Source organism: Acipenser ruthenus, chromosome 44 (assembly GCF_902713425.1).
Source record: "Acipenser ruthenus chromosome 44, fAciRut3.2 maternal haplotype, whole genome shotgun sequence".
Taxonomy (NCBI): Eukaryota; Metazoa; Chordata; class Actinopteri; order Acipenseriformes; family Acipenseridae; genus Acipenser; species Acipenser ruthenus.
This window is the reverse complement of record NC_081232.1, coordinates 3326518-3345095: the sequence shown is the minus strand read 5'-3', so window position 1 is coordinate 3345095 and position 18578 is coordinate 3326518. Positions and strand designations below refer to the sequence as shown.

The 18578-nt window shown below is 41.1% G+C and overlaps 1 long non-coding RNA gene, 30 other non-coding genes and 21 pseudogenes across 32 annotated transcripts; 1 reads left to right on the top strand and 51 right to left on the bottom strand.

Moving 5' to 3' along the window:
- On the bottom strand, positions 1–119 carry LOC131715457 (5S ribosomal RNA). Its single transcript, XR_009315334.1, has one exon. It is a non-coding gene; the product is annotated as a 5S ribosomal RNA (ribosomal RNA).
- Positions 120–233: 114 nt separating this feature from the next.
- On the bottom strand, positions 234–342 carry LOC131714581 (5S ribosomal RNA; annotated as a pseudogene).
- Positions 343–456: 114 nt separating this feature from the next.
- Positions 457–575, bottom strand: LOC131715445 (5S ribosomal RNA). The gene has a single exon (XR_009315331.1). It is a non-coding gene; the product is annotated as a 5S ribosomal RNA (ribosomal RNA).
- Positions 576–689: 114 nt separating this feature from the next.
- LOC131715310 (5S ribosomal RNA) lies at positions 690–798 on the bottom strand (annotated as a pseudogene).
- A 100-nt stretch (positions 799–898) lies between these two features.
- Positions 899–1017, bottom strand: LOC131715433 (5S ribosomal RNA). Its single transcript, XR_009315329.1, has one exon. It is a non-coding gene; the product is annotated as a 5S ribosomal RNA (ribosomal RNA).
- A 114-nt stretch (positions 1018–1131) lies between these two features.
- On the bottom strand, positions 1132–1250 carry LOC131714223 (5S ribosomal RNA; annotated as a pseudogene).
- Positions 1251–1350: 100 nt separating this feature from the next.
- LOC131715421 (5S ribosomal RNA) lies at positions 1351–1469 on the bottom strand. Its single transcript, XR_009315327.1, has one exon. It is a non-coding gene; the product is annotated as a 5S ribosomal RNA (ribosomal RNA).
- Positions 1470–1583: 114 nt separating this feature from the next.
- LOC131711657 (5S ribosomal RNA) lies at positions 1584–1702 on the bottom strand. The gene has a single exon (XR_009313543.1). It is a non-coding gene; the product is annotated as a 5S ribosomal RNA (ribosomal RNA).
- Positions 1703–1802: 100 nt separating this feature from the next.
- On the bottom strand, positions 1803–1921 carry LOC131715410 (5S ribosomal RNA). The gene has a single exon (XR_009315324.1). It is a non-coding gene; the product is annotated as a 5S ribosomal RNA (ribosomal RNA).
- Positions 1922–2035: 114 nt separating this feature from the next.
- On the bottom strand, positions 2036–2154 carry LOC131709910 (5S ribosomal RNA). Its single transcript, XR_009311774.1, has one exon. It is a non-coding gene; the product is annotated as a 5S ribosomal RNA (ribosomal RNA).
- A 100-nt stretch (positions 2155–2254) lies between these two features.
- On the bottom strand, positions 2255–2373 carry LOC131715399 (5S ribosomal RNA). The gene has a single exon (XR_009315321.1). It is a non-coding gene; the product is annotated as a 5S ribosomal RNA (ribosomal RNA).
- Positions 2374–2487: 114 nt separating this feature from the next.
- LOC131712284 (5S ribosomal RNA) lies at positions 2488–2606 on the bottom strand. The gene has a single exon (XR_009314177.1). It is a non-coding gene; the product is annotated as a 5S ribosomal RNA (ribosomal RNA).
- A 100-nt stretch (positions 2607–2706) lies between these two features.
- Positions 2707–2825, bottom strand: LOC131712880 (5S ribosomal RNA). The gene has a single exon (XR_009314767.1). It is a non-coding gene; the product is annotated as a 5S ribosomal RNA (ribosomal RNA).
- A 114-nt stretch (positions 2826–2939) lies between these two features.
- On the bottom strand, positions 2940–3058 carry LOC131713386 (5S ribosomal RNA; annotated as a pseudogene).
- Positions 3059–3172: 114 nt separating this feature from the next.
- LOC131710026 (5S ribosomal RNA) lies at positions 3173–3291 on the bottom strand. The gene has a single exon (XR_009311891.1). It is a non-coding gene; the product is annotated as a 5S ribosomal RNA (ribosomal RNA).
- A 114-nt stretch (positions 3292–3405) lies between these two features.
- On the bottom strand, positions 3406–3524 carry LOC131712252 (5S ribosomal RNA). Its single transcript, XR_009314145.1, has one exon. It is a non-coding gene; the product is annotated as a 5S ribosomal RNA (ribosomal RNA).
- A 114-nt stretch (positions 3525–3638) lies between these two features.
- Positions 3639–3747, bottom strand: LOC131715541 (5S ribosomal RNA; annotated as a pseudogene).
- A 114-nt stretch (positions 3748–3861) lies between these two features.
- Positions 3862–3980, bottom strand: LOC131715389 (5S ribosomal RNA). Its single transcript, XR_009315319.1, has one exon. It is a non-coding gene; the product is annotated as a 5S ribosomal RNA (ribosomal RNA).
- A 100-nt stretch (positions 3981–4080) lies between these two features.
- Positions 4081–4199, bottom strand: LOC131711101 (5S ribosomal RNA). The gene has a single exon (XR_009312983.1). It is a non-coding gene; the product is annotated as a 5S ribosomal RNA (ribosomal RNA).
- A 114-nt stretch (positions 4200–4313) lies between these two features.
- LOC131712626 (5S ribosomal RNA) lies at positions 4314–4432 on the bottom strand. The gene has a single exon (XR_009314517.1). It is a non-coding gene; the product is annotated as a 5S ribosomal RNA (ribosomal RNA).
- A 114-nt stretch (positions 4433–4546) lies between these two features.
- Positions 4547–4655, bottom strand: LOC131715653 (5S ribosomal RNA; annotated as a pseudogene).
- Positions 4656–4769: 114 nt separating this feature from the next.
- Positions 4770–4878, bottom strand: LOC131715652 (5S ribosomal RNA; annotated as a pseudogene).
- A 100-nt stretch (positions 4879–4978) lies between these two features.
- LOC131714580 (5S ribosomal RNA) lies at positions 4979–5087 on the bottom strand (annotated as a pseudogene).
- Positions 5088–5187: 100 nt separating this feature from the next.
- LOC131716462 (5S ribosomal RNA) lies at positions 5188–5296 on the bottom strand (annotated as a pseudogene).
- Positions 5297–5396: 100 nt separating this feature from the next.
- LOC131711922 (5S ribosomal RNA) lies at positions 5397–5515 on the bottom strand. Its single transcript, XR_009313811.1, has one exon. It is a non-coding gene; the product is annotated as a 5S ribosomal RNA (ribosomal RNA).
- A 100-nt stretch (positions 5516–5615) lies between these two features.
- Positions 5616–5734, bottom strand: LOC131715377 (5S ribosomal RNA). The gene has a single exon (XR_009315317.1). It is a non-coding gene; the product is annotated as a 5S ribosomal RNA (ribosomal RNA).
- A 100-nt stretch (positions 5735–5834) lies between these two features.
- Positions 5835–5943, bottom strand: LOC131714578 (5S ribosomal RNA; annotated as a pseudogene).
- Positions 5944–6057: 114 nt separating this feature from the next.
- On the bottom strand, positions 6058–6176 carry LOC131712193 (5S ribosomal RNA). Its single transcript, XR_009314086.1, has one exon. It is a non-coding gene; the product is annotated as a 5S ribosomal RNA (ribosomal RNA).
- A 114-nt stretch (positions 6177–6290) lies between these two features.
- Positions 6291–6399, bottom strand: LOC131715917 (5S ribosomal RNA; annotated as a pseudogene).
- A 114-nt stretch (positions 6400–6513) lies between these two features.
- On the bottom strand, positions 6514–6622 carry LOC131714577 (5S ribosomal RNA; annotated as a pseudogene).
- Positions 6623–6722: 100 nt separating this feature from the next.
- LOC131714576 (5S ribosomal RNA) lies at positions 6723–6831 on the bottom strand (annotated as a pseudogene).
- A 100-nt stretch (positions 6832–6931) lies between these two features.
- On the bottom strand, positions 6932–7040 carry LOC131715863 (5S ribosomal RNA; annotated as a pseudogene).
- A 114-nt stretch (positions 7041–7154) lies between these two features.
- LOC131714575 (5S ribosomal RNA) lies at positions 7155–7263 on the bottom strand (annotated as a pseudogene).
- A 100-nt stretch (positions 7264–7363) lies between these two features.
- LOC131714172 (5S ribosomal RNA) lies at positions 7364–7482 on the bottom strand (annotated as a pseudogene).
- A 114-nt stretch (positions 7483–7596) lies between these two features.
- On the bottom strand, positions 7597–7715 carry LOC131710117 (5S ribosomal RNA). Its single transcript, XR_009311986.1, has one exon. It is a non-coding gene; the product is annotated as a 5S ribosomal RNA (ribosomal RNA).
- Positions 7716–7827: 112 nt separating this feature from the next.
- Positions 7828–7946, bottom strand: LOC131711147 (5S ribosomal RNA). The gene has a single exon (XR_009313029.1). It is a non-coding gene; the product is annotated as a 5S ribosomal RNA (ribosomal RNA).
- Positions 7947–8060: 114 nt separating this feature from the next.
- On the bottom strand, positions 8061–8169 carry LOC131714574 (5S ribosomal RNA; annotated as a pseudogene).
- Positions 8170–8283: 114 nt separating this feature from the next.
- Positions 8284–8402, bottom strand: LOC131711546 (5S ribosomal RNA). Its single transcript, XR_009313432.1, has one exon. It is a non-coding gene; the product is annotated as a 5S ribosomal RNA (ribosomal RNA).
- Positions 8403–8516: 114 nt separating this feature from the next.
- LOC131712470 (5S ribosomal RNA) lies at positions 8517–8635 on the bottom strand. The gene has a single exon (XR_009314361.1). It is a non-coding gene; the product is annotated as a 5S ribosomal RNA (ribosomal RNA).
- A 100-nt stretch (positions 8636–8735) lies between these two features.
- On the bottom strand, positions 8736–8844 carry LOC131716144 (5S ribosomal RNA; annotated as a pseudogene).
- Positions 8845–8944: 100 nt separating this feature from the next.
- Positions 8945–9063, bottom strand: LOC131710519 (5S ribosomal RNA). Its single transcript, XR_009312393.1, has one exon. It is a non-coding gene; the product is annotated as a 5S ribosomal RNA (ribosomal RNA).
- Positions 9064–9163: 100 nt separating this feature from the next.
- On the bottom strand, positions 9164–9282 carry LOC131715365 (5S ribosomal RNA). The gene has a single exon (XR_009315315.1). It is a non-coding gene; the product is annotated as a 5S ribosomal RNA (ribosomal RNA).
- Positions 9283–9379: 97 nt separating this feature from the next.
- LOC131714573 (5S ribosomal RNA) lies at positions 9380–9488 on the bottom strand (annotated as a pseudogene).
- Positions 9489–9602: 114 nt separating this feature from the next.
- On the bottom strand, positions 9603–9721 carry LOC131715353 (5S ribosomal RNA). Its single transcript, XR_009315314.1, has one exon. It is a non-coding gene; the product is annotated as a 5S ribosomal RNA (ribosomal RNA).
- Positions 9722–9835: 114 nt separating this feature from the next.
- LOC131710978 (5S ribosomal RNA) lies at positions 9836–9954 on the bottom strand. The gene has a single exon (XR_009312860.1). It is a non-coding gene; the product is annotated as a 5S ribosomal RNA (ribosomal RNA).
- Positions 9955–10054: 100 nt separating this feature from the next.
- On the bottom strand, positions 10055–10163 carry LOC131714572 (5S ribosomal RNA; annotated as a pseudogene).
- Positions 10164–10277: 114 nt separating this feature from the next.
- On the bottom strand, positions 10278–10386 carry LOC131714571 (5S ribosomal RNA; annotated as a pseudogene).
- A 100-nt stretch (positions 10387–10486) lies between these two features.
- Positions 10487–10605, bottom strand: LOC131710250 (5S ribosomal RNA). The gene has a single exon (XR_009312121.1). It is a non-coding gene; the product is annotated as a 5S ribosomal RNA (ribosomal RNA).
- A 114-nt stretch (positions 10606–10719) lies between these two features.
- Positions 10720–10838, bottom strand: LOC131715342 (5S ribosomal RNA). Its single transcript, XR_009315313.1, has one exon. It is a non-coding gene; the product is annotated as a 5S ribosomal RNA (ribosomal RNA).
- A 114-nt stretch (positions 10839–10952) lies between these two features.
- LOC131711100 (5S ribosomal RNA) lies at positions 10953–11071 on the bottom strand. The gene has a single exon (XR_009312982.1). It is a non-coding gene; the product is annotated as a 5S ribosomal RNA (ribosomal RNA).
- Positions 11072–11185: 114 nt separating this feature from the next.
- Positions 11186–11304, bottom strand: LOC131712625 (5S ribosomal RNA). Its single transcript, XR_009314516.1, has one exon. It is a non-coding gene; the product is annotated as a 5S ribosomal RNA (ribosomal RNA).
- A 5151-nt stretch (positions 11305–16455) lies between these two features.
- Positions 16456–18247, top strand: LOC131709731 (uncharacterized). Of its 2 annotated transcripts, XR_009311599.1 has the most exons (5): positions 16456–16548; positions 16648–16679; positions 17010–17115; positions 17515–17698; positions 18210–18247. It is a non-coding gene; the product is annotated as an uncharacterized LOC131709731 (long non-coding RNA). The 2 variants fall into 2 exon arrangements; XR_009311598.1 differs by lacking the exon at positions 18210–18247 and having other exon boundaries at positions 17515–17804.
- Positions 18248–18578: the final 331 nt, after the last annotated feature.

The following is an 18578-nucleotide window of genomic DNA, read 5'->3' as shown; positions in this document are numbered from 1 at the left end:
TGCCTGCAGCACTTGATATTCCCAGGTGGTCTCCCATCCAAGTACTAACCAAGCCCAACATTGCTTAGCTTCTGAGATCAGACGAGATCAGGCTTATTCAAGGTGGTGTGGCCGCAGGCGATTGCATTTCTGCTTTCATGACTTTTATGTTTAGTGAGCTGGGGGTGATTCCTCCAAAATTTCCTTTTGTCCTCCACACATTTCAATTGTAAAATGTAATTACAAAAATGTAATGCCTGCAGCACTTGATATTCCCAGGTGGTCTCCCATCCAAGTACTAACCAAGCCCAACATTGCTTAGCTTCTGAGATCAGGCTTATTCAAGGTGGTGTGGCCGCAGGCGATTGCATTTCTGCTTTCATGACTTTTATGTTTAGTGAGCTGGGGGTGATTCCTCCAAAATTTCCTTTTGTCCTCCACACATTTCAATTGTAAAATGTAATTACAAAAATGTAATGCCTGCAGCACTTGATATTCCCAGGTGGTCTCCCATCCAAGTACTAACCAAGCCCAACATTGCTTAGCTTCTGAGATCAGACGAGATCAGGCTTATTCAAGGTGGTGTGGCCGCAGGCGATTGCATTTCTGCTTTCATGACTTTTATGTTTAGTGAGCTGGGGGTGATTCCTCCAAAATTTCCTTTTGTCCTCCACACATTTCAATTGTAAAATGTAATTACAAAAATGTAATGCCTGCAGCACTTGATATTCCCAGGTGGTCTCCCATCCAAGTACTAAACAAGCCCAACATTGCTTAGCTTCTGAGATCAGGCTTATTCAAGGTGGTGTGGCCGCAGGCGATTGCATTTCTGCTTTCATGACTTTTATGTTTAGGGAGCTGGGGGTGATTCCTCCAAAATTTCCTTTTGTCCTCCACACATTTCAATTGTAAAATGTAATGCCTGCAGCACTTGATATTCCCAGGTGGTCTCCCATCCAAGTACTAACCAAGCCCAACATTGCTTAGCTTCTGAGATCAGACGAGATCAGGCTTATTCAAGGTGGTGTGGCCGCAGGCGATTGCATTTCTGCTTTCATGACTTTTATGTTTAGGGAGCTGGGGGTGATTCCTCCAAAATTTCCTTTTGTCCTCCACACATTTCAATTGTAAAATGTAATTACAAAAATGTAATGCCTGTAGCACTTGATATTCCCAGGTGGTCTCCCATCCAAGTTCTAACCAAGCCCAACATTGCTTTGCTTCTGAGATCAGACGAGATCAGGCTTATTCAAGGTGGTGTGGCCGCAGGCGATTGCATTTCTGCTTTCATGACTTTTATGTTTAGGGAGCTGGGGGTGATTCCTCCAAAATTTCCTTTTGTCCTCCACACATTTCAATTGTAAAATGTAATGCCTGCAGCACTTGATATTCCCAGGTGGTCTCCCATCCAAGTACTAACCAAGCCCAACATTGCTTAGCTTCTGAGATCAGACGAGATCAGGCTTATTCAAGGTGGTGTGGCCGCAGGCGATTGCATTTCTGCTTTCATGACTTTTATGTTTAGTGAGCTGGGGGTGATTCCTCCAAAATTTCCCTTTGGCCTCCACACATTTCAATTGTAAAATGTAATTACAAAAATGTAATGCCTGTAGCACTTGATATTCCCAGGTGGTCTCCCATCCAAGTACTAACCAAGCCCAACATTGCTTAGCTTCTGAGATCAGACGAGATCAGGCTTATTCAAGGTGGTGTGGCCGCAGGCGATTGCATTTCTGCTTTCATGACTTTTATGTTTAGGGAGCTGGGGGTGATTCCTCCAAAATTTCCTTTTGTCCTCCACACATTTCAATTGTAAAATGTAATGCCTGCAGCACTTGATATTCCCAGGTGGTCTCCCATCCAAGTACTAACCAAGCCCAACATTGCTTAGCTTCTGAGATCAGACGAGATCAGGCTTATTCAAGGTGGTGTGGCCGCAGGCGATTGCATTTCTGCTTTCATGACTTTTATGTTTAGTGAGCTGGGGGTGATTCCTCCAAAATTTCCTTTTGTCCTCCACACATTTCAATTGTAAAATGTAATTACAAAAATGTAATGCCTGCAGCACTTGATATTCCCAGGTGGTCTCCCATCTAAGTACTAACCAAGCCCAACATTGCTTAGCTTCTGAGATCAGACGAGATCAGGCTTATTCAAGGTGGTGTGGCCGCAGGCGATTGCATTTCTGCTTTCATGACTTTTATGTTTAGTGAGCTGGGGGTGATTCCTCCAAAATTTCCTTTTGTCCTCCACACATTTCAATTGTAAAATGTAATGCCTGCAGCACTTGATATTCCCAGGTGGTCTCCCATCCAAGTACTAACCAAGCCCAACATTGCTTAGCTTCTGAGATCAGACGAGATCAGGCTTATTCAAGGTGGTGTGGCCGCAGGCGATTGCATTTCTGCTTTCATGACTTTTATGTTTAGTGAGCTGGGGGTGATTCCTCCAAAATTTCCTTTTGTCCTCCACACATTTCAATTGTAAAATGTAATAACAAGAATGTAATGCCTGCAGCACTTGATATTCCCAGGTGGTCTCCCATCCAAGTACTAACCAAGCCCAACATTGCTTAGCTTCAGAGCTCAGACGAGATCAGGCTTATTCAAGGTGGTGTGGCCGCAGGCGATTGCATTTCTGCTTTCATGACTTTTATGTTTAGTGAGCTGGGGGTGATTCCTCCAAAATTTCCTTTTGTCCTCCACACATTTCAATTGTAAAATGTAATGCCTGCAGCACTTGATATTGCCAGGTGGTCTCCCATCCAAGTACTAACCAAGCCCAACATTGCTTAGCTTCTGAGATCAGACGAGATCAGGCTTATTCAAGGTGGTGTGGCCGCAGGCGATTGCATTTCTGCTTTCATGACTTTTATGTTTAGTGAGCTGGGGGTGATTCCTCCAAAATTTCCTTTTGTCCTCCACACATTTCAAATGTAAAATGTAATTACAAAAATGTAATGCCTGCAGCACGTGATATTCCCAGGTGGTCTCCCATCCAAGTACTAACCAAGCCCAACATTGCTTAGCTTCTGAGATCAGGCGAGATCAGGCTTATTCAAGGTGGTGTGGCCGCAGGCGATTGCATTTCTGCTTTCATGACTTTTATGTTTAGTGAGCTGGGGGTGATTCCTCCAAAATTTCCTTTTGTCCTCCACACATTTCAATTGTAAAATGTAATTACAAAAATGTAATGCCTGCAGCACTTGATATTCCCAGGTGGTCTCCCATCCAAGTACTAACCAAGCCCAACACTGCTTAGCTTCTGAGATCAGACGAGATCAGGCTTATTCAAGGTGGTGTGGCCGCAGGCGATTGCATTTCTGCTTTCATGACTTTTATGTTTAGTGAGCTGGGGGTGATTCCTCCAAAATTTCCTTTTGTCCTCCACACATTTCAATTGTAAAATGTAATTACAAAAATATAATGCCTGCAGCACTTGATATTCCCAGGTGGTCTCCCATCCAAGTACTAACCAAGCCCAACATTGCTTAGCTTCTGAGATCAGACGAGAACAGGCTTATTCAAGGTGGTGTGGCCGCAGGCGATTGCATTTCTGCTTTCATGACTTTTATGTTTAGTGAGCTGGGGGTGATTCCTCCAAAATTTCCTTTTGTCCTCCACACATTTCAATTGTAAAATGTAATTACAAAAATGTAATGCCTGCAGCACTTGATATTCCCAGTTGGTCTCCCATCCAAGTACTAACCAAGCCCAACATTGCTTAGCTTCTGAGATCAGGCTTATTCAAGGTGGTGTGGCCGCAGGCGATTGCATTTCTGCTTTCATGACTTTTATGTTTAGGGAGCTGGGGGTGATTCCTCCAAAATTTCCTTTTGTCCTCCACACATTTCAATTGTAAAATGTAATTACAAAAATGTAATGCCTGCAGCACTTGATATTCCCAGGTGGTCTCCCATCCAAGTACTAACCAAGCCCAACATTGCTTAGCTTCTGAGATCAGACGAGATCAGGCTTATTCAAGGTGGTGTGGCCGCAGGCGATTGCATTTCTGCTTTCATGACTTTTATGTTTAGTGAGCTGGGGGTGATTCCTCCAAAATTTCCTTTTGTCCTCCACACATTTCAATTGTAAAATGTAATGCCTGCAGCACTTGATATTCCCAGGTGGTCTCCCATCCAAGTACTAACCAAGCCCAACACTGTTTAGCTTCTGAGATCAGACGAGATCAGGCTTATTCAAGGTGGTGTGGCCGCAGGCGATTGCATTGCTGCTTTCATGACTTTTATGTTTAATGAGCTGGGGGTGATTCCTCCAAAATTTCCTTTTGTCCTCCACACATTTCAATTGTAAAATGTAATTACAAAAATGTAATGCCTGCAGCACTTGATATTCCCAGGTGGTCTCCCATCCAAGTACTAACCAAGCACAACATTGCTTAGCTTCTGAGATCAGACGAGATCAGGCTTATTCAAGGTGGTGTGGCCGCAGGCGATTGCATTTTTGCTTTCATGACTTTTATGTTTAGTGAGCTGGGGGTGATTCCTCCAAAATTTCCTTTTGTCCTCCACACATTTCAATTGTAAAATGTAATTACAAAAATGTAATGCCTGCAGCACTTGATATTCCCAGGTGGTCTTCCATCCAAGTACTAACCAAGCCCAACATTGCTTAGCTTCTGAGATCAGGCTTATTCAAGGTGGTGTGGCCGCAGGCGATTGCATTTCTGCTTTCATGACTTTTATGTTTAGTGAGCTGGGGGTGATTCCTCCAAAATTTCCTTTTGTCCTCCACACATTTCAATTGTAAAATGTAATTACAAAAATGTAATGCCTGCAGCACTTGATATTCCCAGGTGGTCTTCCATCCAAGTACTAACCAAGCCCAACATTGCTTAGCTTCTGAGATCAGGCTTATTCAAGGTGGTGTGGCCGCAGGCGATTGCATTTCTGCTTTCATGACTTTTATGTTTAGTGAGCTGGGGGTGATTCCTCCAAAATTTCCTTTTGTCCTCCACACATTTCAATTGTAAAATGTAATGCCTGCAGCACTTGATATTCCCAGGTGGTCTCCCATCCAAGTACTAACCAAGCCCAACATTGCTTAGCTTCTGAGATCAGGCTTATTCAAGGTGGTGTGGCCGCAGGCGATTGCATTTCTGCTTTCATGACTTTTATGTTTAGTGAGCTGTGGGTGATTCCTCCAAAATTTCCTTTTGTCCTCCACTCATTTCAATTGTAAAATGTAATGCCTGCAGCACTTGATATTCCCAGGTGGTCTCCCATCCAAGCATTTACCAAGCCCAACATTGCTTAGCTTCTGAGATCAGGCTTATTCAAGGTGGTGTGGCCGCAGGCGATTGCATTTCTGCTTTCATGACTTTTATGTTTAGTGAGCTGGGGGTGATTCCTCCAAAATTTCCTTTTGTCCTCCACACATTTCAATTGTAAAATGTAATGCCTGCAGCACTTGATATTCCCAGGAGGTCTCCCATCCAAGTACTAACCAAGCCCAACATTGCTTAGCTTCTGAGATCAGACGAGATCAGGCTTATTCAAGGTGGTGTGGACGCAGGCGATTGCAGTTCTGCTTTCATGACTTTTATGTTTAGTGAGCTGGGGGTGATTCCTCCAAAATTTCCTTTTGTCCTCCACACATTTCAATTGTAAAATGTAATGCCTGCAGCACTTGATATTCCCAGGTGGTCTCCCATCCAAGTACTAACCAAGCCCAACATTGCTTAGCTTCTGAGATCAGACGAGATCAGGCTTATTCAAGGTGGTGTGGCCGCAGGCGATTGCATTTCTGCTTTCATGACTTTTATATTTAGGGAGCTGGGGGTGATTCCTCCAAAATTTCCTTTTGTCCTCCACACATTTCAATTGTAAAATGTAATGCCTGCAGCACTTGATATTCCCAGGTGGTCTCCCATCCAAGTACTAACCAAGCCCAACATTGCTTAGCTTCTGAGATCAGGCTTATTCAAGGTGGTGTGGCCGCAGGCGATTGCATTTCTGCTTTCATGACTTTTATGTTTAGTGAGCTGGGGGTGATTCCTCCAAAATTTCCTTTTGTCCTCCACACATTTCAATTGTAAAATGTAATTACAAAAATGTAATGCCTGCAGCACTTGATATTCCCAGGTGGTCTCCCATCCAAGTACTAACCAAGGCCAACATTGCTTAGCTTCTGAGATCAGACGAGATCAGGCTTATTCAAGGTGGTGTGGCCGCAGGCGATTGCATTTCTGCTTTCATGACTTTTATGTTTAGTGAGCTGGGGGTGATTCCTCCAAAATTTCCTTTTGTCCTCCACACATTTCAATTGTAAAATGTAATTACAAAAATGTAATGCCTGCAGCACTTGATATTCCCAGGTGGTCTCCCATCCAAGTACTAACCAAGACCAACATTGCTTAGCTTCTGAGATCAGGCTTATTCAAGGTGGTGTGGCCGCAGGCGATTGCATTTCTGCTTTCATGACTTTTATGTTTAGTGAGCTGGGGGTGATTCCTCCAAAATTTCCTTTTGTCCTCCACACATTTCAATTGTAAAATGTAATTACAAAAATGTAATGCCTGCAGCACTTGATATTCCCAGGTGGTCTCCCATCCAAGTACTAACCAAGCCCAACATTGCTTAGCTTCTGAGATCAGGCTTATTCAAGGTGGTGTGGCCGCAGGCGATTGCATTTCTGCTTTCATGACTTTTATGTTTAGGGAGCTGGGGGTGATTCCTCCTAAATTTCCTTTTGTCCTCCACACATTTCAATTGTAAAATGTAATGCCTGCAGCACTTGATATTCCCAGGTGGTCTCCCATCCAAGTACTAACCAAGCCCAACATTGCTTAGCTTCTGAGATCAGGCTTATTCAAGGTGGTGTGGCCGCAGGCGATTGCATTTCTGCTTTCATGACTTTTATGTTTAGTGAGCTGGGGGTGATTCCTCCAAAATTTCCTTTTGTCCTCCACACATTTCAATTGTAAAATGTAATGCCTGCAGCACTTGATATTCCCAGGTGGTCTCCCATCCAAGTACTAACCAAGCCCAACATTGCTTAGCTTCTAAGATCAGGCTTATTCAAGGTGGTGTGGCCGCAGGCGATTGCATTTCTGCTTTCATGACTTTTATGTTTAGGGAGCTTGGGGTGATTCCTCCTAAATTTCCTTTTGTCCTCCACACATTTCAATTGTAAAATGTAATTACAAAAATGTAATGCCTGCAGCACTTGATATTCCCAGGTGGTCTCCCATCCAAGTACTAACCAAGCCCAACATTGCTTAGCTTCTGAGATCAGGCTTATTCAAGGTGGTGTGGCCGCAGGCGATTGCATTGCTGCTTTCATGACTTTTATGTTTAGTGAGCTGGGGGTGATTCCTCCAAAATTTCCTTTTGTCCTCCACACATTTCAATTGTAAAATGTAATGCCTGCAGCACTTGATATTCCCAGGTGGTCTCCCATCCAAGTACTAACCAAGCCCAACATTGCTTAGCTTCTGAGATAAGGCGAGATCAGGCTTATTCAAGGTGGTGTGGCCACAGGCGATTGCATTTCTGCTTTCATGACTTTTATGTTTAGTGAGCTGGGGGTGATTCCTCCAAAATTTCCTTTTGTCCTCCACACATTTCAATTGTAAAATGTAATTACAAAAATGTAATGCCTGCAGCACTTGATATTCCCAGGTGGTCTCCCATCCAAGTACTAACCAAGCCCAACATTGCTTAGCTTCTGAGATCAGACGAGATCAGGCTTATTCAAGGTGGTGTGGCCACAGGCGAGTGCATTTCTGCTTTCATGACTTTTATGTTTAGTGAGCTGGGGGTGATTCCTCCAAAATTTCCTTTTGTCCTCCACATTTCAATTGTAAAATGTAATTACAAAAATGTAATGCCTGCAGCACTTGATATTCCCAGGTGGTCTCCCATCCAAATACTAACCAAGCCCAACATTGCTTAGCTTCTGAGATCAGACGAGATCAGGCTTATTCAAGGTGGTGTGGCCGCAGGCGATTGCATTTCTGCTTTCATGACTTTTATGTTTAGTGAGCTGGGGGTGATTCCTCCAAAATTTCCTTTTGTCCTCCACACATTTCAATTGTAAAATGTAATTACAAAAATGTAATGCCTGCAGCACTTGATATTCCCAGGTGGTCTCCCATCCAAGTACTAACCAAGCCCAACATTGCTTAGCTTCTGAGATCAGGCTTATTCAAGGTGGTGTGGCCGCAGGCGATTGCATTTCTGCTTTCATGACTTTTATGTTTAGTGAGCTGGGGGTGATTCCTCCAAAATTTCCTTTTGTCCTCCACACATTTCAATTGTAAAATGTAATTACAAAAATGTAATGCCTGCAGCACTTGATATTCCCAGGTGGTCTCCCATCCAAGTACTAACCAAGCCCAACATTGCTTAGCTTCTGAGATCAGGCGAGATCAGGCTTATTCAAGGTGGTGTGGCCGCAGGCGATTGCATTTCTGCTTTCATGACTTTTATGTTTAGTGAGCTGGGGGTGATTCCTCCAAAATTTCCTTTTGTCCTCCACACATTTCAATTGTAAAATGTAATTACAAAAATGTAATGCCTGCAGCACTTGATATTCCCAGGTGGTCTCCCATCCAAGTACTAACCAAGCCCAACATTGCTTAGTTTGTGAGATCAGACGAGATCAGGCTTTTTCAAGGTGGTGTGGCCGCAGGCGATTGCATTTCTGCTTTCATGACTTTTATGTTTAGTGAGCTGTGGGTGATTCCTCCAAAATTTCCTTTTGTCCTTCACTCATTTCAATTGTAAAATGTAATGCCTGCAGCACTTGATATTCCCAGGTGGTCTCCCATCCAAGTACTAACCAAGCCCAACATTGCTTAGCTTCTGAGATCAGGCTTATTCAAGGTGGTGTGGCCTCAGGCGATTGCATTTCTGCTTTCATGACTTTTATGTTTAGTGAGCTGGGGGTGATTCCTCCAAAATTTCCTTTTGTCCTCCACACATTTCAATTGTAAAATGTAATGCCTGCAGCACTTGATATTCCCAGGTGGTCTCCCATCCAAGTACTAACCAAGCCCAACATTGCTTAGCTTCTGAGATCAGACGAGATCAGGCTTATTCAAGGTGGTGTTGCCGCAGGCGATTGCATTTCTGCTTTCATGACTTTTATGTTTAGTGAGCTGGGGGTGATTCCTCCAAAATTTCCTTTTGTCCTCCACACATTTCAATTGTAAAATGTAATGCCTGCAGCACTTGATATTCCCAGGTGGTCTCCCATCCAAGTACTAACCAAGCCCAACATTGCTTAGCTTCTGAGATCAGACGAGATCAGGCTTATTCAAGGTGGTGTGGCCGCAGGCGATTGCATTTCTGCTTTCATGACTTTTATGTTTAGGGAGCTGGGGGTGATTCCTCCAAAATTTCCTTTTGTCCACACATTTCAATTGTAAAATGTAATGCCTGCAGCACTTGATATTCCCAGGTGGTCTCCCATCCAAGTACTAACCAAGCCCAACATTGCTTAGCTTCTGAGATCAGGCTTATTCAAGGTGGTGTGGCCGCAGGCGATTGCATTTCTGCTTTCATGACTTTTATGTTTAGTGAGCTGGGGGTGATTCCTCCAAAATTTCCTTTTGTCCTCCACACATTTCAATTGTAAAATGTAATTACAAAAATGTAATGCCTGCAGCACTTGATATTCCCAGGTGGTCTCCCATCCAAGTACTAACCAAGCCCAACATTGCTTAGCTTCTGAGATCAGACGAGATCAGGCTTATTCAAGGTGGTGTGGCCGCAGGCGATTGCATTTCTGCTTTCATGACTTTTATGTTTAGTGAGCTGGGGGTGATTCCTCCAAAATTTCCTTTTGGCCTCCACACATTTCAATTGTAAAATGTAATTACAAAAATGTAATGCCTGCAGCACTTGATATTCCCAGGTGGTCTTCCATCCAAGTACTAACCAAGCCCAACATTGCTTAGCTTCTGAGATCAGACGAGATCAGGCTTATTCAAGGTGGTGTGGCCGCAGGCGATTGCATTTCTGCTTTCATGACTTTTATGTTTAGTGAGCTGGGGGTGTTTCCTCCAAAATTTCCTTTTGTCCTCCACACATTTCAATTGTAAAATGTAATGCCTGCAGCACTTGATATTCCCAGGTGGTCTCCCATCCAAGTACTAACCAAGCCCAACATTGCTTAGCTTCTGAGATCAGGCTTATTCAAGGTGGTGTGGCCGCAGGCGATTGCATTTCTGCTTTCATGACTTTTATGTTTAGTGAGCTGGGGGTGATTCCTCCAAAATTTCCTTTTGTCCTCCACACATTTCAATTGTAAAATGTAATTACAAAAATGTAATGCCTGCAGCACTTGATATTCCCAGGTGGTCTCCCATCCAAGTACTAACCAAGCCCAACATTGCTTAGCTTCTGAGATCAGGCTTATTCAAGGTGGTGTGGCCGCAGGCGATTGCATTTCTGCTTTCATGACTTTTATGTTTAGTGAGCTGGGGGTGATTCCTCCAAAATTTCCTTTTGTCCTCCACACATTTCAATTGTAAAATGTAATGCCTGCAGCACTTGATATTCCCAGGTGGTCTCCCATTCAAGTACTAACCAAGCCCAACATTGCTTAGCTTCTGAGATCAGACGAGATCAGGCTTATTCAAGGTGGTGTGGCCGCAGGCGATTGCATTTCTGCTTTCATGACTTTTATGTTTAGTGAGCTGGGGGTGATTCCTCCAAAATTTCCTTTTGTCCTCCACACATTTCAATTGTAAAATGTAATTACAAAAATGTAATGCCTGCAGCACTTGATATTCCCAGGTGGTCTCCCATCCAAGTACTAACCAAGCCCAACATTGCTTAGCTTCTGAGATCAGACGAGATCAGGCTTATTCAAGGTGGTGTGGCCGCAGGCGATTGCATTTCTGCTTTCATGACTTTTATGTTTAGTGAGCTGGGGGTGATTCCTCCAAAATTTCCTTTTGTCCTCCACACATTTCAATTGTAAAATGTAATTACAAAAATGTAATGCCTGCAGCACTTGATATTCCCAGGTGGTCTCCCATCCAAGTACTAACCAAGCCCAACACTGTTTAGCTTCTGAGATCAGACGAGATCAGGCTTATTCAAGGTGGTGTGGCCGCAGGCGATTGCATTGCTGCTTTCATGACTTTTATGTTTAATGAGCTGGGGGTGATTCCTCCAAAATTTCCTTTTGTCCTCCACACATTTCAATTGTAAAATGTAATTACAAAAATGTAATGCCTGCAGCACTTGATATTCCCAGGTGGTCTCCCATCCAAGTACTAACCAAGCACAACATTGCTTAGCTTCTGAGATCAGACGAGATCAGGCTTATTCAAGGTGGTGTGGCCGCAGGCGATTGCATTTTTGCTTTCATGACTTTTATGTTATATTTCCAGGTGTACGGTGTCCATTTTAGGACATCCTCAGACCTTACCCCTCCTCAAGTCAATCCTCACCCCTCCTCAAGTCAATCGTCAGACCTCCTCGAGTCAATCGTCACCCCTCCTCGAGTCAATCGTCAACCCTCCTCGAGTCAATCGTCACCCCTCCTCGAGTCAATCCTCACCCCTCCTCGAGTCAATCGTCAGACCTCCTCGAGTCAATCGTCACCCCTCCTCGAGTCAATCGTCACCCCTCCTCGAGTCAATCCTCACCCCTCCTCGAGTCAATCCTCACCCCTCCTCGAGTCAATCCTCACCCCTCCTCGAGTCAATCCTCACCCCTCCTCGAGTCAATCGTCACCCCTCCTCGAGTCAATCGTCAGACCTCCTCGAGTCAATCGTCACCCCTCCTCGAGTCAATCGTCACCCCTCCTCGAGTCAATCCTCACTCCTCCTCGAGTCAATCGTCACCCCTCCTCGAGTCAATCCTCACCCCTCCTCGAGTCAATCGTCACCCCTCCTCGAGTCAATCGTTAACCCTCCTCGAGTCAATCGTCAGACCTCCTCGAGTCAATCGTCACCCCTCCTCAATTCAATCCTCACCCCTCCTTGAGTCAATCGTCAGACATCAGACCTCACCCCTCCTCGAGTCAATCGTCAGACCTCCTCGAGTCAATCGTCACCCCTCCTCGAGTCAATCGTCACCCCTCCTCGAGTCAATCGTCACCCCTCCTCGAGTCAATCCTCACCCCTCCTCGAGTCAATTGTCAACCCTCCTCGAGTCAATCGTCAGACCTCCTCGAGTCAATCGTCACCCCTCCTCGAGTCAATCCTCACCCCTCCTCGAGTCAACTGTCAACCCTCCTCGAGTCAATCGTCAGACCTCCTCGAGTCAATCTTCACCCCTCCTCGAGTCAATCCTCACCCCTCCTCGAGTCAATCGTCAGACATCAGACCTCACTCTTCCTCGAGTCAATCGTCAGACCTCCTCGAGTCAATCGTCAGACCTCCTCGAGTCAATCGTCACCCCTCCTCGAGTCAATCGTCAGACCTCCTCGAGTCAATCGTCAGACCTCCTCGAGTCAATCGTCACCCCTCCTCGAGTCAATCGTCAGACCACTTCAAGCCATACTATCCCCTCCCCCTTTTTACGGTTACTGGAATAGCTGGACAGAAGTTTAGCAGTGCAGTTTTAATTGCTCGAGAGACCGGTGAGTACTAGAACAATTTAAAAAAAATAAAAATAAAAAATACACAAATTAAATAGGCCTATATTAATATACGTACACAAACGTACCTTAATAGGACAGCGTGAGTTAGTGCAGTTCAATGTGTTGTACGTTAATTTGAAAATACGTTAAAGAAACTACGTATATTTTTTTCACATTTTTTAATTACTTTTATAATATAGGTTGCTGGTGTTTTGCAGTGTTGAAAATCAGACGATTGAAAACCAGAACCGTATCTTTTAAGTGAAAACATACACCAATAACTCTTTCTTCATAATCTTATTATTATAATTACATTTTATCGTAAAAGGAGTAGTTTGAACTTTGAAAACGTTTTATTTCTAACATTGTATATATTAGGGTGGGTTTATGAATTGAATCAACTAAAATCTAAGATGCGTTGCTAATAATGACCAATCCTGCTATAAATTAAGCAAGCCTTTGAATACAAAAATAGATTTAACTGTACAAAAATATATATATTTGAAATAAAATGTACTATTTTTTTCTCGCAGCCATCTAGGATTTTCTCATTTGGCATATATGAATACATGTTTGTGTTTTATTTAATTTTTCTAATAATCTCAATTATGTATGCTTATGAGATAGTGAAGTCAAAATAAGGAGATAGTAAATCAAAATAATGTGATACTCATTCAAAATAATGAGATAGTATGTCGAACTTATAATGTAATTTTAAAATGTATTTCTTTTTTTATTTGTGCCGGAAATGGGCTTCCATTGGCTTCCACGTTCCGTTTTTAGCGAATTAGTAATTACATATCTTTTTTTTTTCCCAGTGGAGTATGGCAGACTACAATGATCAGTATGATCAGCTGAAGAACGAATTAAAAGAAGGTAGTATAAACTGTATTTAGCATTTCTAGATATTTAATGTTGCACTCATTTTAAGTTATTAGTATTGTCTGCAGTTCTGTTACAAAAGCTAACTCTATTTTTTAATTAAATTCATAGCACGAGCATTTTGTGGTAGCTAACTTAAGACGACTGTCGACTTGGTTTTTCAGCTCTGCACACTCCTTGGTAACAACAACGTTTTCCATTACAATCCTACATCAATAATTACATTATTGTAAACTGCACATTTGATTTAATTTGTGATTGTTGTACATATAGGAATCCTGACAGACAATGGGTTTGATACACGCGTGAGAGCCCTGTTGAAAAGGACATCGCAGTCAGACGTCGTCAGTAAATGCCAAGGTAATTATGAGTCATTTCAGTCCTCTTATAAATTGTGTTAAAGCTTGAAAAGTAATATCTTAAAGGGGGCTGTGTTCCTATCAGTGCAAGTTCTTACTAAAAGGAAGGTCGGGATGATTGGCTGTACTGTATGTAATTAATCCTCCGGACTGTAGATGGCAGTGCAAACAATCCAACGACAATTGTTTTACCACATTTAATAATGTTAAATATATTAAGTTGACAAATAAACCCTATGTAGCTACCAGATCACTGCTTTCTATGTGTTTTTATTGGGAAGATGGGTGTTTAATACATTTTTATTTGGGAAGATTTCAAATAAACTATAATAAAAATAAAACTAAAAATGCAATTCGTTTTATTTTTATTATTGTTTATTTGCCATCTTCCCAAATAAAAATGTATTAAACACCCATCTCCCCAATAAAACACATAGAAAGCAGTGATCTGGTAGCTACATAGTGTTTATTTGCCATCGTCCCTAATTAAAATGTGTCTGACCTATCTTCCTAATAGAAACCTAAAAAACCAAAAAAAATAGAACACATTACCTAGGCAGTGTCTCTTTAGCATCTTTCTCCAGACTCTTTTTTTTAATACTCATCTTTTGTACGGATGCCAAAAATAAATATTTTCCGAACAGCTTTTTGCATGAATTTAAAACATTTTCATTGTTCGTAGTGTCGACTATATGTATTGCGACCAATTCTCCCAGTCATCCAGTCATCCTTTTATTATGACCTGATGTTGTATGGGAAACGCATGAGGTGGCTCAGAGACTGGACACCTTTTTATTCTTTATAACTCACAATTATGATACGGTTTCCTTCAAAGTTAATCTGAAGATACATTAATAATAATGAATGTACGAGGGCACAATATGGAGTCACAATTTTGGGGAAACTGAATAGGTGATATTTATATACAGCTTGGAGTTCTACATAATTAAAAAAAAAAAAAAAAAAAAAAACCTATCCATCAAAGTGCAGACTTGGGATGTAATGCATGTAATTGCGAATTCAGAGGTTGAGAAGATCACGAACAGGTGAATTTATTGAGTTGAATAAATAGCAATTGATAGAGGTGTGATTAACATGTCTAAACTTGATAAATACACATGGCAAATTATTTTAAAAACATTAAATACAAACGCAAATACTTGTAGTTCAAAATATTTAAATTACAAAACCAAATGCAGATACTTCAAATTTTGTTTTTAAATGTCTGGTCAGGTGTTAAACTATTACATTTACAATGTATTCCCCCTCTAAATCACAAATATTTTACAGATGCAGCAAGTGTCTTTGCAGAAATGAAAAAGGCACTACACAGCAAAAGTCTACCAATAAAACAGAAACAATATCCTTTAAAAAAGGAAGAAAGAAAAGTACTAAAGGTTAGGGTTAGACCTATGGAGTGGAAAGAACGAACAAAAAACCAAGGGGGAAAGTACATCAAGGTCATCATGGAAGAAGAGCCTCCCAGACTTCTGATGCAAGAGACTGATGGGTACAACGGCATCATTCTAATGGCTAAAGAAGCCTTGTGGAATAATCCACAAATGAAAGAAGGAACATTCACTCTTTGCCATGCGGATGGTACTCGGTGGCCTATAGAGGATTTTGAAAAGGAACATGCAAGCCTTAGTGAGATTAAGGATGTCTGGATAAAAACCTTCTACATTGGACACAGACCCATAGGTACCTAAACTTTATAATTAACAGAAAACAAGTAATTGCGCTTGTTAATTCTTCTAAATTCATTATACTAAAATGTGCATGTGGTCTCAGTAGTTTGTCCAATTTGTATATTACATATGTGCCTATCTTCGATATACAAACCAAATCCACACCTATACATTCATATGTCGTCAATTGTTATTTCTGAAGAGGCAGACAGTGACCAGAGCAGGGAGAGCTATGAGACTGAAGAAATGGTAGGGAAGACAGTAAAGATATTTTGGTACTGTTGTTTATGAGACATGGGTGTCCAATCTTGGCCCCAGAGTAGATTTTATAAGTTTGTTTAAACCAATAATTTATGAATCGGGAAAAAGTTTTCAGTTTGTCAAGCCAATGATAAGATGAATTAGGTAGTAGCGTTCAGTTGGAATGCAAATCTAAAAACACTGTGGCTCTCCAGGACTGGAGTTGTGCATCCCTGATACAAGACCTGACAGGACTACAGAATAGTCCATCGTCAGCACTACAAAGCTGTCATCGTAACATTTATGCATTTATTCGAAAATGATCTTCAAGCATTGACATTACTATCTACCTTTGTGAATACATTATGATGTGGTGAGCATAATCACATTAGGATACATTTAATATTTTGGTCCAATATAATTTTCATTCTTTATTCTAGGAAGAAGTTAGCGGTTTGGAACACTCAATTGCAGGTAAAAAAACAAATAAACAAACTCCCCCGCCCCCCCCCCCCCCCCCCCCACTAAATAATGTACTTTTATGTATTAGTTGAATGTGGTGTGACAGATTTATTTACTGGTATATTGCAGAACAAAAAAGGAACCGCAAAACAAACTATGTGGAAGAGGCAAGTATTGCATTTCTTCAAAACACACATTTTAATCATTGTATCAAGACAACAATTATTCCATTCCTGAATAGTGCCAGCAGTGGATATTGATCTTTTAGTAATTTACCAGAAACATGAAATTTACATCTTTATTCTCATAATCATGGATATTTTCTTTTACGAACATTTCATTTATAGGTTGTGGATTGTGAAGACGTCCAATTTGGTAAGACACTTTGTACTACATTGAATATAGTGTGTGTGTGTCTAATATATATATGCATTTCTTTTGTCCAGACTTAATTGTTTTAATTTATTATTTCAGAAGATCTGACGTTTTCTGAAAGTCTCTGTGAGGTATGTTCAATGGTAGCAATATATTTGAAATTAAACATGATCTACTAATAAATACATCTTTTTAAAAAAAAAATCTTATTAAAACTGAGCTTCATGTAATTTATCTTGCATATCTGCATTTCTGAATCTTCCTGTAATATCACATTACGATTTCAGTTTCATCCAGAAAGTTAATCTACTGCAATAGAGTTGTTTAAAAAAAATCAAATGTATGCTACTTCTTTGAAAGCAATAAGACTTGACTATAGAGTAGTCTGTGTGTTTGACTTTCTTGTTTCTAGATACCTTTCTCGTATTGTAACATTTAATTTGTCTTTATTAAACCACCAGATTGCTCCTGATCGACCAAAGGGAGCTGAAGCTGCTTCTGCAGTACCCAACCAGATGCTACAGCCTCAACCTTCCAGCAGTGCAACAGAACTGGATATTAATTCTCGTATGTACAGTAAATCTTCCAGAGATTTTAATTGTATGTATTGTAACATACATCAATTACTTAAACATTAAGTATGATCCATTACCTAAAGCAGGGTCCTGGAAAGCCGATGCCCTCCTGATTGTTGTTCAAACTGTACACTAAATTGATTAATTGGACCAATTAAGCTTCTAATAAGGGCTTGATTGGTCCAATTAAGTAATTTAGAGCACAGTTGCAACAAAAGCCAGGAGGGACATCGGCCCTCCAGGACCAGGATTGGGCACCCCTGACCTAAAGTATTCCTTTTACCTTTTATTGTTTTAGAAGCATAATTGGTGATCAGTTTAAGTAAGATATCTTGTAACTGAAGCAAATTAACTTTGATCTGAGAAACCGTTCTTGATTTTTGTCTTTCAGTTTACATGCCTAGGCTTCCCTATGTAGGTGAAGAGCAAATTAAAGTCTATGAAGACTATGTGATTGGTAGTGGTAACTTTGGAACTGTGTACAGGGGATCCTACCAGGGGACAGTTGCTGCCATTAAAAAAATCCCCATTCAAGGATCTCTGAATGACATAACACATGAGATTCTCGTCTGCACGTGAGTATGGCCTCCTATTTCTTTTCTCATAAGGCTTTGTTTAATTATTTTTACCCTGCCTACAGGAGACTGTAGGATGTAGTATTAAGTTATTAGTATTAGTAAACAAAATAGCTCAAACCATTTAATGGATTTGATTTGAATTTGGTGGGATGGTTGGTGTGCTAGGGAACAACAGATTAATTTGTGGTGACGATATCTATTGTAGTAATGTCATAGAAACCACTTCCACATGTTAGATTGTAGGGCAAATTAACTCTTCTGATGGCCCAGTATCTTAAAATTAGACCGTAGATCCAGACCGTTCCATTTTGTATATATGGACTCACCATGAAAGAATCACTACACAGGATATGATCCTAGAAACTTCAAGGTCATGCCAGAAATCAATGTGGCAGGCAAGGAGGTGGGGTCTGCATCTTATGATTCCTATTTTATTTTTATTTATTTTTTTACTCTGACAACATGCAAGTTCAACTTTTGTCTGGTGGGTTTAATTTTTCTCTTACAGAAGGCTTTCCCATCCTCACATAGCCAGGGTGATGGCTGTTTCTAATTCTCATTGCAAATGAATACATCCATGGAGCAAGTTTAGAGAAAGTGCTTCATGGAGATGATGCCAATTTCAAGATATTTTATCATACAGTTCTCAGCAACCCTAATTTTTATCTGACACAATTTATATTAATTTAATCTTGAACTCCCTCTACATGTTATAGGTACTATACTATAATGCAAGAAAAGTATTCATGATGTTTTATTTTTCCCCTTCAGTTGAATGAAGAAGAGCAATGCTACATTGGACTGGAAGTAGCTCTTGCTGTTGAGTACATTCATTCAAAGAATATAATACATCAGGATATCAAACCAGCAAATATTC